The sequence below is a fragment of the Balaenoptera musculus genome, chromosome 10 (assembly GCF_009873245.2).
Source record: "Balaenoptera musculus isolate JJ_BM4_2016_0621 chromosome 10, mBalMus1.pri.v3, whole genome shotgun sequence".
Taxonomy (NCBI): domain Eukaryota; kingdom Metazoa; phylum Chordata; class Mammalia; order Artiodactyla; family Balaenopteridae; genus Balaenoptera; species Balaenoptera musculus.
The window spans coordinates 76,255,635-76,268,446 of record NC_045794.1 but is presented as its reverse complement, the minus strand read 5'-3'; the positions used below and the strand labels follow the sequence as shown (position 1 = coordinate 76,268,446).

Genomic DNA, 12,812 nt, shown 5'->3' with positions numbered 1-12,812 from the left:
TTATACGGGTTAAATAAATTAACACATATACCTGTTAGAATACCTGGTCCCTACAAAAGTAAGTGTGATAATCTGGAAACACAAACATAACTAGATGACTGAGTTCTCTTCTTTACATGAATGTTTGACCAACTACGATCTACGTATTTGGTAACAATACAATCCCAGAATTTTTCTGACCCTGAATAAAGCGCAGTTGATCCCATCTAGCCTTAAAGTGGCAGCTGTTCTAAAGGTGTTGACTTTGTACCTTCCATACACAGGACCACACTGTGCATCTTACTGAAAGCCACATTCATTATTTGTCACTTGTTCAATGCCTACTCTTGTCTAGGCACTGTGTTAGGCAGTGAAATCTCACAGGAGAATAAACCAAAGCCTTTACCCTTAGAAACGTTATAGTGCGGCTCATTGTATGGACATAGTTACTGCAGGAATTGCCCTGCTGATTAGTCAGTGTTTAAGTACCATAACAAACAGTCCCAGTGTCTCAGTGGCTCAATGAAAGCTGACTTCTTATTCACATTGTATTAGTTATCTATTGCTTGGCAGCAAATGACTCCAAAACTTAGCAGTTTAAAACAACAAACACGTCAAGTATACTTCAATTTAAAAACAAAAAAAGGAATTTTCTCACAGTTTCTAAGATTTGAGAATCCAGGAGCAGCTTCGCTGGGTGATTCTAGCCCAGTGTCTCTCACAACGTTGTATTCAAACTATCTGCTGGAGTTGCAGTCATTTGAAGGACCAACTGGGATTAGAATTCTTTTCCCAACTCACTCACCTGATTATTGTCAGGCCTCAACTCCTTGCTGGCTGTTGGAAGGAGATCTCCATTCCTTACCATGTGGGCATCTCCACAGGCATGGCAGCTGGCATCCCCAGAAAGTAATGAGAAAGAGAGGATGAGAATGAGCGAAAGACCACCAACGGCAGAGGTTACAGTCTTTTATAACCTAATCTCAGAAGTGGCATACCATCACTTCTGCCATATGCTATTGGAGATGAATGCACAAGGGTATGGATACCAGGAGATGTGACCATTGGAGGCTGGCTACCACACAGTGAACATGAGTCATAGTCTACTGTGAGTCGTTGGTCAGGGGAGATGGATGGGGGCAGAGAGTCTGCTCCACACAGTTTCATTTTAGGACCCCCATCTCCTTCCGTCCTGAGACTCCTCATTATGCCCTTGGCGTTTTCCACCTGATGCTCTGCATCTTGCCAGGAGGTCAAGAGTAAGGAAAAGGCACTAGGGTTGCCCAGCAGATCTTAGTGGCCAGACTTGGACGTTGTGTACATTACTTTGGCCCACATTCCTCCAGCCAGATATCACCTAATTGCAGGGGAGGCTGGGAAATGTGTTCTATCTGTGGCCCTGGATTAAAAGGAAATGGGATTTGGCAAATGTATAGCAGGCACTCTGCCACACCCTCTATTTGAAAAGAGATTGTACATTTAAACAGCTTAATTTTTTAAAAAACCAGTCTGTTCAGTTTTAACACAACGACAGAAAAATATGATTGCCTGCCACTATGTGACAAAGCAGCTGATTGATTGCATATTTTCACCTTTTCAATGCATTGTAAATGCAGCCCCTATTTAAGGGGCCTGAAAGCAGGTGGTGGAGAGCAGTTCCTGAACCATTAAGTTTGCCGCTTTTTCAGGAATACTATTAGGATGCTGGCAGAAACAAGTCTTGCCTTGTTTCCCAAGTGGGGAAAGAAGAAAGTCTTTGTTCCCAAGCAAATGAAAATACAAATCACAAGACTAAAATTATGGATGCCAAACAATATATTAAAATGTGGCTTGTGTGTAGTATTTGCATGCATTTTAATATGCATCTGTCCTTCCCCTTGCTAAATGCAGTAGGCACTGAAAATATTAAGCCACTGAGTACACCTAATAATTAGAGGAATTGTTTTGAAATATATTGTCACCCATTTATGTTCCTATTGCCAAACCTCTTGGTCTTTAAGGGCTCTGAGATGTCAAATCAGATCATTTAATTGGTCAGATCTCAGATCTCTGTGGCCTAAGAACAACTCACCAAAGTATTTTTCATAAACTGACGTGATAACACTCAAATGACTGGAAAAACTAAAATCATTCCTAGGATAGAAAAATTTCATATCAGATTTGAAAGTTGGAAAAGTCTGTAGAGAACCTCGGTATTAGATATTCCCATCTCTCCTACTTCTTCTGAAGTCTGGCCATATTTAAGATTTCATGAGACATTTAAGACCACTTTTTGCAAAACCCAAATTTGCTGAGCCTTTTGCTCCAGTTATCTTTGCAGCTGAAGTTTTCAGAATCAGTTTTGCCCTTCTCTGGAGTTTGTTTGCCTGGCTTTCTAAGTTGAGCAAACCCCAGAGAGAGAAATCACTTTTAGGGCCCTAGCAAAAATGAACCAAATTTCAGCCACACGTAGAATCTTTGCTCTCTGCACATCGAGGCTTCTGGGCCAGAGAAGAAGAATATATTTCATGAGAATGCAGCTCTAAGTCATAAACATGAAATACATCAAGCTCCGTGTTGTTAAATGGCACTTACCTCACCTGAAGGCTTTTGCCAAGAAGAGCAGAGGGTTTTAATGGGGAAGGAAGTAAGGAAAGAGCCTGGAGCTCTGGAAAACAGGCCCAGCCACATGTGATTTTTAGCTGAGGGGGCTTCCCACCCCCTAGGACGCTAGAGCAACAAAGTGGCCTATGTGCTTTCTCAAACCTCGGCTGTTTGTTTGGGGGGTAATGCTCAGACTGGGGCATGAGTGATAACTGCTTCACGTAATTACGAAGACAGCTTGAAAACTATGCCCCTCTTTGTTTCGGCCTCCAGATGACGGCCGTCTAACCGCTGTTTGTGCCAGTTTTATTTCAAAGCGCTTTTCTTTCCATATTTCAAAGGTCAGTGTGTTTACTGGTGGCCAAAAAGAGCCTGTGTGTGAGAGAAAGAAACACATGTGGTTGAGTGGCAGAGCTGGATGAGGAGTCAGAACTGAATTCCAATCCTAGATTGGCTTCTAGATCTGTGAGAGAACTGAATTTATTTGACCTCCCCTTCTTCATTACCATAGAACGGAGAGGAAGTAAATGGCATCAGTGGTCTCTTCTAGGTGAGAAAAAAAAAAAAAAAATTCTAGAAGTCTGATTCAGGAAGAGGAAATGGAGGTGTTCCCAGTAAAGAAACATCATCAAATACGTAGCCAAGAAAATGTCCATTTCATCTTCTCAAAATGGAAATGTTTCTTCCTTCAAAGAAAGCAGGCTGTATAGTCTGGTTACCCTTGGAAACCTTGAGATTGTTTTCAGTCAAGGAATATTAGCACAGGGAAATAAAGCAAACACCAAACACTTTCTCAGGAGTCTCCGTTGGCTTTCTGACATCATTGCTTAGAACATCAAAGCTGATCAGACTGAGTTACCTGCCCTTTTATAAAACATTAGAGTTTCTATTATGAATATTTGAAAACAGCATCAAATTTCAATTACATAAGCTCAATACCTATTTCAAATGTCCTTCATGATTCATTTTCTTCTAACCTGTGTCTTCCACATCCATCTTCCCCCCGTTTTCTGTATACTGAGCTGCTGGGGAAAGGAGGTGAGTAAGCTGCAGAAGTGGTAAAGAGCATGTATTCCGAAAGCAGGTTTACCTGGGTTCAAATCTTAGTCTTCCCACTTATTAGTTGTGTGACCTTGCATAATTTACTTAATCTCTCTGTGCCTCAGTTTCTTTGTCTACTAATCCAAGTACTCACTTCCTGGTGTTGTGAGGATTAAGTGGATTGATATGTAGAGTAGTGCCTGGCTCTCAGCAAGCATTCAATTAGCTAATCATGAAAAACACTCCCCTTTTTGAAATGAATTCTGTATTTGGAAAAAAAACTTCTCTTTCGTGCCACCATTTCTCTTCTTGAATCAATCCACCTACACTTGTAGAAGTAAAAAAGTAAATTTGCAAATGCCAAGGGAACAGTGCCTGTGTTGTAAAAGGGAGAAAAAAGTAAAATAGAAAAAGAGAACAAATGAAATGTCTAAAACTTAATCTTCCAGTGACTGTGAATTTCCAGCCTCCTTTGAAGTAAGGGTACTCTTTACCTTGAGTTCATACAAGACAAACAGAATTCTCACTACTTGACCAGGAAAAGGCATGGCAACTCTTGGCTATGAGTCAAGAAGGAATGAAGGGGGAAAGGGGGGAGCACAAAAAAGGGGAACTGCAATGTATTGAAGACCTTGGCTAGGCCTTGCAGTTTCATTCCATTTAATCCGTTAGTTGAATATTATTACCTCCATATTACAATCAAAGAAAGCAGGGTTCAGGAAAATTAAGTGACTTTTCAAAGTCTATTCAGCCAGCCATTGGTGTTGCTGGGATTTAAACCCACTTCTACTGGATGCCAAGACCCCTGCTCTTGTCTCCTTTCTATATCGCCTTTCTAGGAAGGATTCGGCTAGGATGGGGTCCTGAGGGGCCATCAGCAGCATAGACTGAACCAAGACTCCAGCTTATCCATTACCACGTGCACAATATTAGCAAGAGGCTAATATTTCTAAGCCATTTCTGCCCTACTTCAAATGAAGTAGACTCATGTGAGTCTTTGTTGTGAACCACGTAATTTTAGGCATCAAGGAGAGGGGAAACTTTGGAAATGAATTCCCTTTCACTGCTGAAGTCAGAACCTCCTCCTGGGTCACAGCCTTTCCAGCAGTAGTCCATGCTAGCTTTTCAGCGTCTTCAGCATCTCTGCAGAGTAGACAGCAGGCTGACCTCACCCAGACGCTCGCGGCAGCTGGTGCCACGCATACGCAGAACGCCAACCCCATCCTCACCCCCCGGCCCACATCCGCCACCGCAGACCCACTGCGGGAGCTCCCCTGTTGCTGCTGGGGATGGCGATGTCCACACAGCGCAGAGAAGAGTCACTGTGACACAGTGATGGCAGGCGGTTTAACATAACACGGTTCTGAGATCAGACCTGGATCAGTAACCGCCGGAAGTCGCAGCTCCAGGAAGGTGGCCTGGATAGAGTTAGGGAAGTTCCCAGAAGAGAAGCGGCCACCAGTAGAAGCGGCAGCAGCAAACTTCAGCACAGCTCACTGGCCAGTATCCCTGGAGGATATGACACTGAAGTCAGCCTGGTTTCCAATGGCAACCACGGGCGCGAGCCGCCAGGGGAGGCTTCTCCCAGGTTCTCTGTAGGTGTATGAGGTGACACCATCACTTTTCCTTTCACAGATGTACTGTTCCATTTGGTAGTCAAGGTTGGTGCCACCTAAGTGGGTTCCTGCTGCAAGGAATTTGAGGACATCCTCCTTTTTCATTTGCAGGTCATCAAGGGCTCCCGACACTATGAACGTTTCCCTTTAAGTCACAAAGGGAACCCAGAACAGTGCCTTATTGACCCCTCTCTAGGTAGCCTGGGAAAGCACAAAACTTTTTCATGAAGATGAAAAGAGTTTGGGCACTTGAATTCCTTCCTGATCATGACCTTGACCCCCACCCCCTTTATTGCCTTAGAGCAAGTATGGTCCATGTTGATAAGAATCTGGCAAAGAAGCCCAGGTTATTGTTTTCATATCTAATTATTTCATTTCAATTCAGCCAGGTTTTCTAAACCTGTTTGTGTGTGTTTAGACATACAGCGTAAGTAATTTGTGAGTATTTACTGAGAAGCCTTATCCAAATTCCTTTTAAGAAAGATGCCAGGACCTCATTCTCAATTCTGTTACTGAAGCTGTGATTTTTCCATTTTAGAGTTGAGATGCTAAAGCTAAACACGAATATGGATTTCACTTTCAATAAAATCACCCGCTGGTAAAACGCAGATTAAAACAGAGCATTGGAAATCAAGCTGCCTTTTTCTATTAGAACTAACAAAAGCTGTTTCATTTTCCAAATCCAGAGTTCTAGATGCTGAAATCCTATTTGTAGGAAATGCTAGGCATTATTAAAAATGCAGATAATTATCACAAGCTGGCATGTTTTCTTGTGGTTGCCAGGATGTTTTAACGACAAAGCTAAGGACAGGTGCACATAATACATCAGCATTTTAATCAAAGAACAAAGAACAGGGAGAAGACATGAAATGCTCCAAAGCATTTAGGAAAAATAATGCTTTCTCTGGACACTTGGCAGTGACCTCATTGTTAGGAAAAAGCTGTCTAATAAAACACATCTCTTTCCTTATTATCTCTTTTTCTCTGCTTATATTTCTCTTCGGTCTGTAGTTCTTCATCTTAAAATAACAGCTATAATAGTAACAATAACAAAACCAAAAATTTTGTTTGGCTTAGTGAGCCCTTTAGTCCCTATCTAAAAAAGAGATTCTTAACCTGGGCTCCATGTTTTTTTCTAATGGTATTTTTTTTTTTCTGGGAATTAGGTTCATAGCTTTTGTAAACATGCAAAGTACTTATATCCCTCCCAAAGAAGTTAAGCCAAAAAAAAAAAAAAGACAAACAAACGCTGAAGAAATATAAGGTACCCTTCTCTTAGTGCATCACTCTTGTACTGCCACTTTGTTTCAGCTGGGCTTTTGATAATAGCTAGAGTGGTCAATTCGAAGTTAAATTTTCTTGTCAGAAAAGATACGGTGCTGCTCATTACTTTGAATACTGTAGAAAGATGGAATCACTCAGATATCCTGCTATCCACTTCAGTTCAAACTCACCTTCCCTCCAAACCATTTCCACTTTACCAAGGTACCATGACCTCTTCCTTCTCTTTTTTTTTTTTTTAATTTTATTTTATTTATTTTTGGCTGTGTTGGGTCTTCGTTTCTGTGCAAGGGCTTTCTCTAGTTGTGGTGAGCGGGGGCCACTCTTCATCGCAGTGCGCGGGCCTCTCACTGTCGCGGTCTCTCTTGTTGCGGAGCACAGGCTCCAGACGCGCAGGCTCAGTAATTGTGGCTCACGGGCCCAGCTGCTCTGCGGCATGTGGGATCCTCCCAGACCAGGGCTTGAACCCGTGTCCTCTGCATTGGCAGGCAGATTCTCAACCACTGCGCCACCAAGGAAGCCCCTCTTCCTTCTCTTAAGCACCCTTGTTTGAGATCTAAGTTGTCTGGGAGTCTTTCCAGATGTTTATCTCTCCGTCTAATCTGTTGTCAATCCTCTCAGGTCATCTTCAGAAGTCTCTTACATACAACTCTTCCTTTTGGTTCTTAAAAACCAGCATAGTCTACCCTTGGTGGTTTTTACCACTGACTGAACATGAGGATTACACGGGGGGCTTTTTACCTCATACTGAAGCTTAGACCCTAGACCCAGAAAGTTCCATATAACTACTCAGGGATAGAGCCTAGGCATCTGAATTTATTAAAAGCTCCTTAGGGTGCAGCCAGTGCTGAGATTCATTTGCCTACCCTATCTTATTTGACTGTATTTTTTACTATTCTAGTTATTTTACCATCTAGCTGGTGATCCTGTCCAATCTTGCTACTCTCTGCCTTATTCCATATTACTTTCCTCTCCCCCAGATTAATCTTCTCAGCATCTTAATTTCGTTATGGTTTTTTTTTTTTTTTTAATCAGGAAGCCCTGTTGCGTTCCACTGCCTGTCTGTAGAGGCATTTAAGTTGCTCTGCAGGGCTTTAGGGGCTCCCCGGAATCCCCTGGGGCCTCTGACTCGGAAGAATGAAGGAATAGTGCTCTTGAGCCTGTCTCTCCCCTAGTTTTGCAAATACGACCCTCCAAAATAAAGTGACTCAACTTGCTTAAAGACACAATCAGTTAATGGCAGAGATGGATCTAGAACTCAAATCCCCTTACCCTCGGCCCCTTTGTTGAATTCAGAATGCTGCCTATCCCAGGGCTATAATAATGGGGGATAGAAGCCAACGCTGGGCCTTTGCCATTTTCCTCCATCGGCTCGCTCTGTTCTGCAATTTTGGTTTTTCTCTGTTTGGAACGTTTTCAGCAGGTGTATCTGCATCTTCAGGAAAATCAGACGTGACTGAAAATTTTGGCTGGTCCAATTTTTCGTGACTTGTTGACAGCAGCCCTGGGAGCTGTGGGACCAGTAACACCGCGGCCTCGATGCCATGCCTGTCAACCTAATAATGCTGTGTTTAAACACAATGTGTTCTGCTTTCGCCTAGGAGTCTGTCTATGCTGCTTTATATTAAACAGTTAACTTTAGGACAAGCTCTATGGGTTATGGAAGTAGCAGCTTATCTGTGAGTCAAAGAAAACCAATGGTCAACCTGCCCAGAATTATTACCCTTACCTGCCTTGCACATTAACTGAAGTTCTCAGTTTTGGTCACTCTTCCTGGTAATAAGGCAATCTTCATTTTGTAAAATGCAAATGTGACATCCAGAAAGCATAACATTAACTTACCAGCATTCATTACTATCTTAAACCAGATTTGATTTTTTACTTTTTATATTATCACCTAGTTCAGAGTGAAGTCCTAAAGGAATGGAGCTAGTGTGGGTAAAAGTTGATTGGTGAAGGGTGGGTATGGAGGAGAGCAGAAAGAAAATCTACAGCTTGGGTACAGTGTTATATAAGGAGCCTGGACATTAACAGGAGAGAGAAAAATGGAGAGAGTGCCAAAGAATAAGTTCTGCCTGATTCCCAGTTTTGCCAAATTCAACATTTTCCCCAGAGTTCTCCTTGGTTAGCTCCCTTTCTTTGTTGATTTTGCCCAGCATTGGATGAAATGCTGAAAAATTGGAAAGAATAATAGCAATCATGATAGCTAACTTTTATTGATACTGTTTGCCAGACATTGCTTGAAGCATCTACATGCATCAACTTATTTCATTCTTCCCCCGACATTTGGAGATGCCATTAACAGCCCCATTTCACAAATGATGACACTGAGGCCCAGAGGTTTGAAGAACTTCCTTAAGATCATCCAACAAGTAAATGGTGGAATCAAGGTTCCAACCCAAGCAGTCTGGCTCCAAAGCCTGTATTCTTAACCCCTGTGATCTGCTGTCTCCAAAATCACATCATTTGTTTTATTTATTTATTTTTTTTAATTTTATTTATTTTTATTTTATTTTATTTATTTTTGGCTGCATCACGTGGCTTGTGGGAGGTTAATTCCCTGACCAGGGATTGAACCCCGGGCCCAGGCAGGGAAAGTGCCAAGTCCTAACCACTGGACAGCTAGGGAATTCCTGAAGATCACAGCATTTGTAAGCAAGTGGTAGGGTTAACCTTCAAATATAGACAGTCTGATTCCTGCTCATTCTACTATAACCTCCTGGGCTGAAATGGATTCTTGAAACACATCAGACCTTTACAGTCATGGAGACTCTAGTGGTCCAGAGAAAGTTTCTTGGTTTAGGAACTTCCTAAAGTTGTAGCAGTATGGTGTCTTAATAACAGTGCTCTATTGTTTTAATATAAAATGCCAATCTGACAAACGCAGTTGGGCGTAAACCTCACAAAGTGTTGGGCAAAATCCCTGCCCGGCTGTTACTGTCCTAGACTGAAATGGAGAATTCAAGCAAAATTACTTCTTGTCTCTGTAAAAGGTCAGCTGGAATGAAAATTGGTTAATATTTCTCCTTCCTCTATATAGCCAAACACTGCTAGTATCCAGGGAACATCAAAAGTAAACCTGAAGTCTTGGGTTTAGGAAATCACTGCACCATCTTTGGTTGTATTTAGCAAGGCCCTCTGGAGGGCTTTTTGGATATTATCTAATGAATTCTTATAGACATTCAGCCAAGTTTTAACCCCTTGGAGTGCCACCTTCCCGCTAAGAAGAACTTCCTGGAAATAAAGCAGATGACAGGTGTCAGATTAATATAAAAATGTGGCTATAGTTTGGAGAAAGACTTGCTCAACTCGTCTTCTCCCCTCTAATGATGGGAAGAGTTCTGGGAAGATGGTCCATTTGGCAGCTGGAGAAAAGAATCAAACGTGTATTAGGCTAGTGCTACTGGAACTCAGCTTCTTGGTGATTCTCTGGGAGCTGAGAGAATGGAAACAGGATTGCTGAAGGGAGATGGGAAAGGCTGAGGGATGGAGCAGCAAGTTTACATGATGTATAAACTACAGGGGGCTCCATGTTTGAAATTATTCCCTCTTCTTCTAATAACTAGCTATTTTCATATTCAAATTATTTCTCCCTACTGTTCAATAAATAAATGTGAAATGAAATCAAACAAACAAAAATACTCATTTTGTCAGAAAAGGTTCTTTTCTGTTATTCCACAGTTTTCAGGAGGGAAATGCCTCGCCCGCTCTGTTAATAGATTTGACCTATCTTTGCTTGAGAACATCTTTCATTTCCATGGAAGCCTTAAAGAAGCAGTAAGACATAGCAACAGGGATTCCCAATCTTTTTGTCAAGAGAAGCCGCTTTTCCTTTTCTCTAGAGCTTTAAGGTCAAGGGATGGGGATGGGGAGTTTCCAGCAGATGTTTCATTCCTCCCTGGGGAGACTGTCAACCCCCAGGCCACTGACTTCTGCTCTATGAGATCAGGCTTCGAGATTTACCAGCAGATTTTCATTGACTGGTTGAGAACTCAGGTACAAGGATTCTTCCATCTGACGAGAAATGGTAAAACTCAAAATAAAAAGAAAAAAGCGATCACTTGCTGTTTCACTTCCCCAGAACATGTTCCGAGCACCAGCTAAACTCATTTCCCACCAGGTTTAGAATGAAGTTGACATAGTTTGGCCTCTGGAATTTCTTCGTAGCTTTGCACCATCTTTGTATATATCCCGAACTGAGTTTCAAGTTTCATTCTCTTGTTGCCCTAGGCTGAGTTCCAGGCTTACCATATTGATCGAATGGGACCTTCAGCCAAGTTTTCACCCCTTGGAGTGCCACCTTTCATCTAAGGTAAGAACTTCCCTGGAAATAAATCTCTGACTATAGGTGCTCACAATCCCCACTGTTTACTCTTAAACCGTTCGTATTTCTTGAATTTTCAGGGTAAAAACTGAGATGTTGAGTTGAGGGTACAAACTGTGCTTCTGTTCTGAGTTGGAGGATGTGTAATATGGAGATGGAGAAACTGTTTGAATTGTCCAGGTAGCCATGCTAGGATGATTCCCTAGGAATACCTTATGGAGGAGTGTATGGGCATCAGAATTTAACCCATAGAATTGTAGATTTTAGAGTTAGAAGGAATTTCAGTATATCGTTTGGTCCAGTCCAAACGTCATGGGTAGAATGACCTCATTTTACAGATGACACAGAGGCCTGGAGAGACTAAAGCCATATCTGAAGTTATCTGGTTATCTTCTAAGAGTGCCTAGGGTCCTTATCTTCTGCCTCCTACTTTATGCTACTTTACAAATATTTAAAGGAACCTATGATGCCAACATGTAATGACTTATGTACACGTGGTGTTTGCAAGGGAGAGAAAGAGAATGGAATCTTTATGAGATCAGTCCTTCTTATTCCTAGCCTAATTTGACTCCTTTAAGAATCTGGCCCAAACTCAATCAAAGTAATGCCCTGTCACATAGAGTTTATGGATTAATTGTTTAGATGCCTGACTTTATGGCATAACATGTTTCCTATTCCATCTTTGTTAACTTTATTCCATACTGATCCTCTGTTGAAGTCTCCTCCTATCCTTCTCCTGTTTGCCTCGTGACCTGCCACCTCTGCTTGGTTTTTTTGCTTTTTCTTGGGTAATCCCCCAATAAATGAGTGAGTCCTCAAAAGGTCGGATAGGTAACACTATTCCTGGGTCAACCAGTTTCCCAGGTCTTACCTCCTATATGCTGCTTGTAGACGACCCACATCCAGTCTATAAGAGACATTGGTGAGTGGCGAAGACCTTTTCTGGTGATAGTTATTGTAATTACGAACTCCAGAGCTATATAAAAATTGCTTTCATCATCACTGGAATAAAGATAGAATTTAAGAAGAGTGAGAGAGAGAAGAAAACAGATAGTGGGGGTTAGTTTGTGGAGTTCCCAGTTAGTGTGTGTCTTTGCAGTAACCAAGTAGTATCTGGAGTGCTAGATTTAGAGTTGAAATACAGATTCTGCACTTGAACTATGCATTTTGAATTACTGCAGACAGAGACCAAGAACGCAGTTGAAATAAAAATACCCATTCCCACACAGACAAATGTGGGAGAGGGAACAATATGGAACCTGAGAAGGAATGGCATCAGGACATAGACATTTTTGTTAACCTCAGTAGCTAACATTCCCCCAATTGCTTTGTAGAAAGAAGCAGAAGCTTGTTTTAGATGATTATTATCACCTAATATTATTGTGAATTTATCTCATTCAATATTGTTGTAAATTTGTGCATATATAGTTATACTGTCCTCAATATCTATTGCTGTGTAACAAATTACCCCAAGATTTTGTGGCTTAAAACAACCACCATTTATTATCTCGCAGTTTCTGAGAGTCAGAAATCCCAGAGTGACTTAGCTGGGTGGTTCTAGCTCAGAGTCTCCTTTGAGGTTATGGTCAAGATATCAGCTAGGGCTGCATCATCTGTAGACTGGGATGGGCCTGGAGGATGTTTCCAAGAAGGCTTGCTCACTGGAGTCGCCAATTTCTCACTAGTGTTGTCCAGAAATTTTAGTTGTTTGCCATGTGGGCATCTCCATAGCGCTGCCTTGGTATCCTCAAGACATAGTAGCCGGCTTCTCCCAGAGTGAGTGGTCCAAGAGACGGAAAGAGAGAGAGGCAGAACACTCAACACAGAAGGTGCAGTCTTTTGGGGGGTCCTTTTTATTTTGGTAAAAAATATATAACATAGGTTTATCATTTTAACCATTTTTAAGTGTATAATTCAGTGACATTAAGTGCATTCAGTTGTTGTGCAGCCATCACCACTATCCATTTCCAGACCTTTTCATCGTCCCA

The 12,812-nt window shown here is 41.8% G+C and overlaps 1 pseudogene; it reads right to left on the bottom strand.

Moving 5' to 3' along the window:
• Window positions 1–4,828: 4,828 nt before the first annotated feature.
• On the bottom strand, window positions 4,829–11,744 carry LOC118902802 (annotated as a pseudogene).
• Between the last annotated feature and the right edge of the window lie 1,068 nt (window positions 11,745–12,812).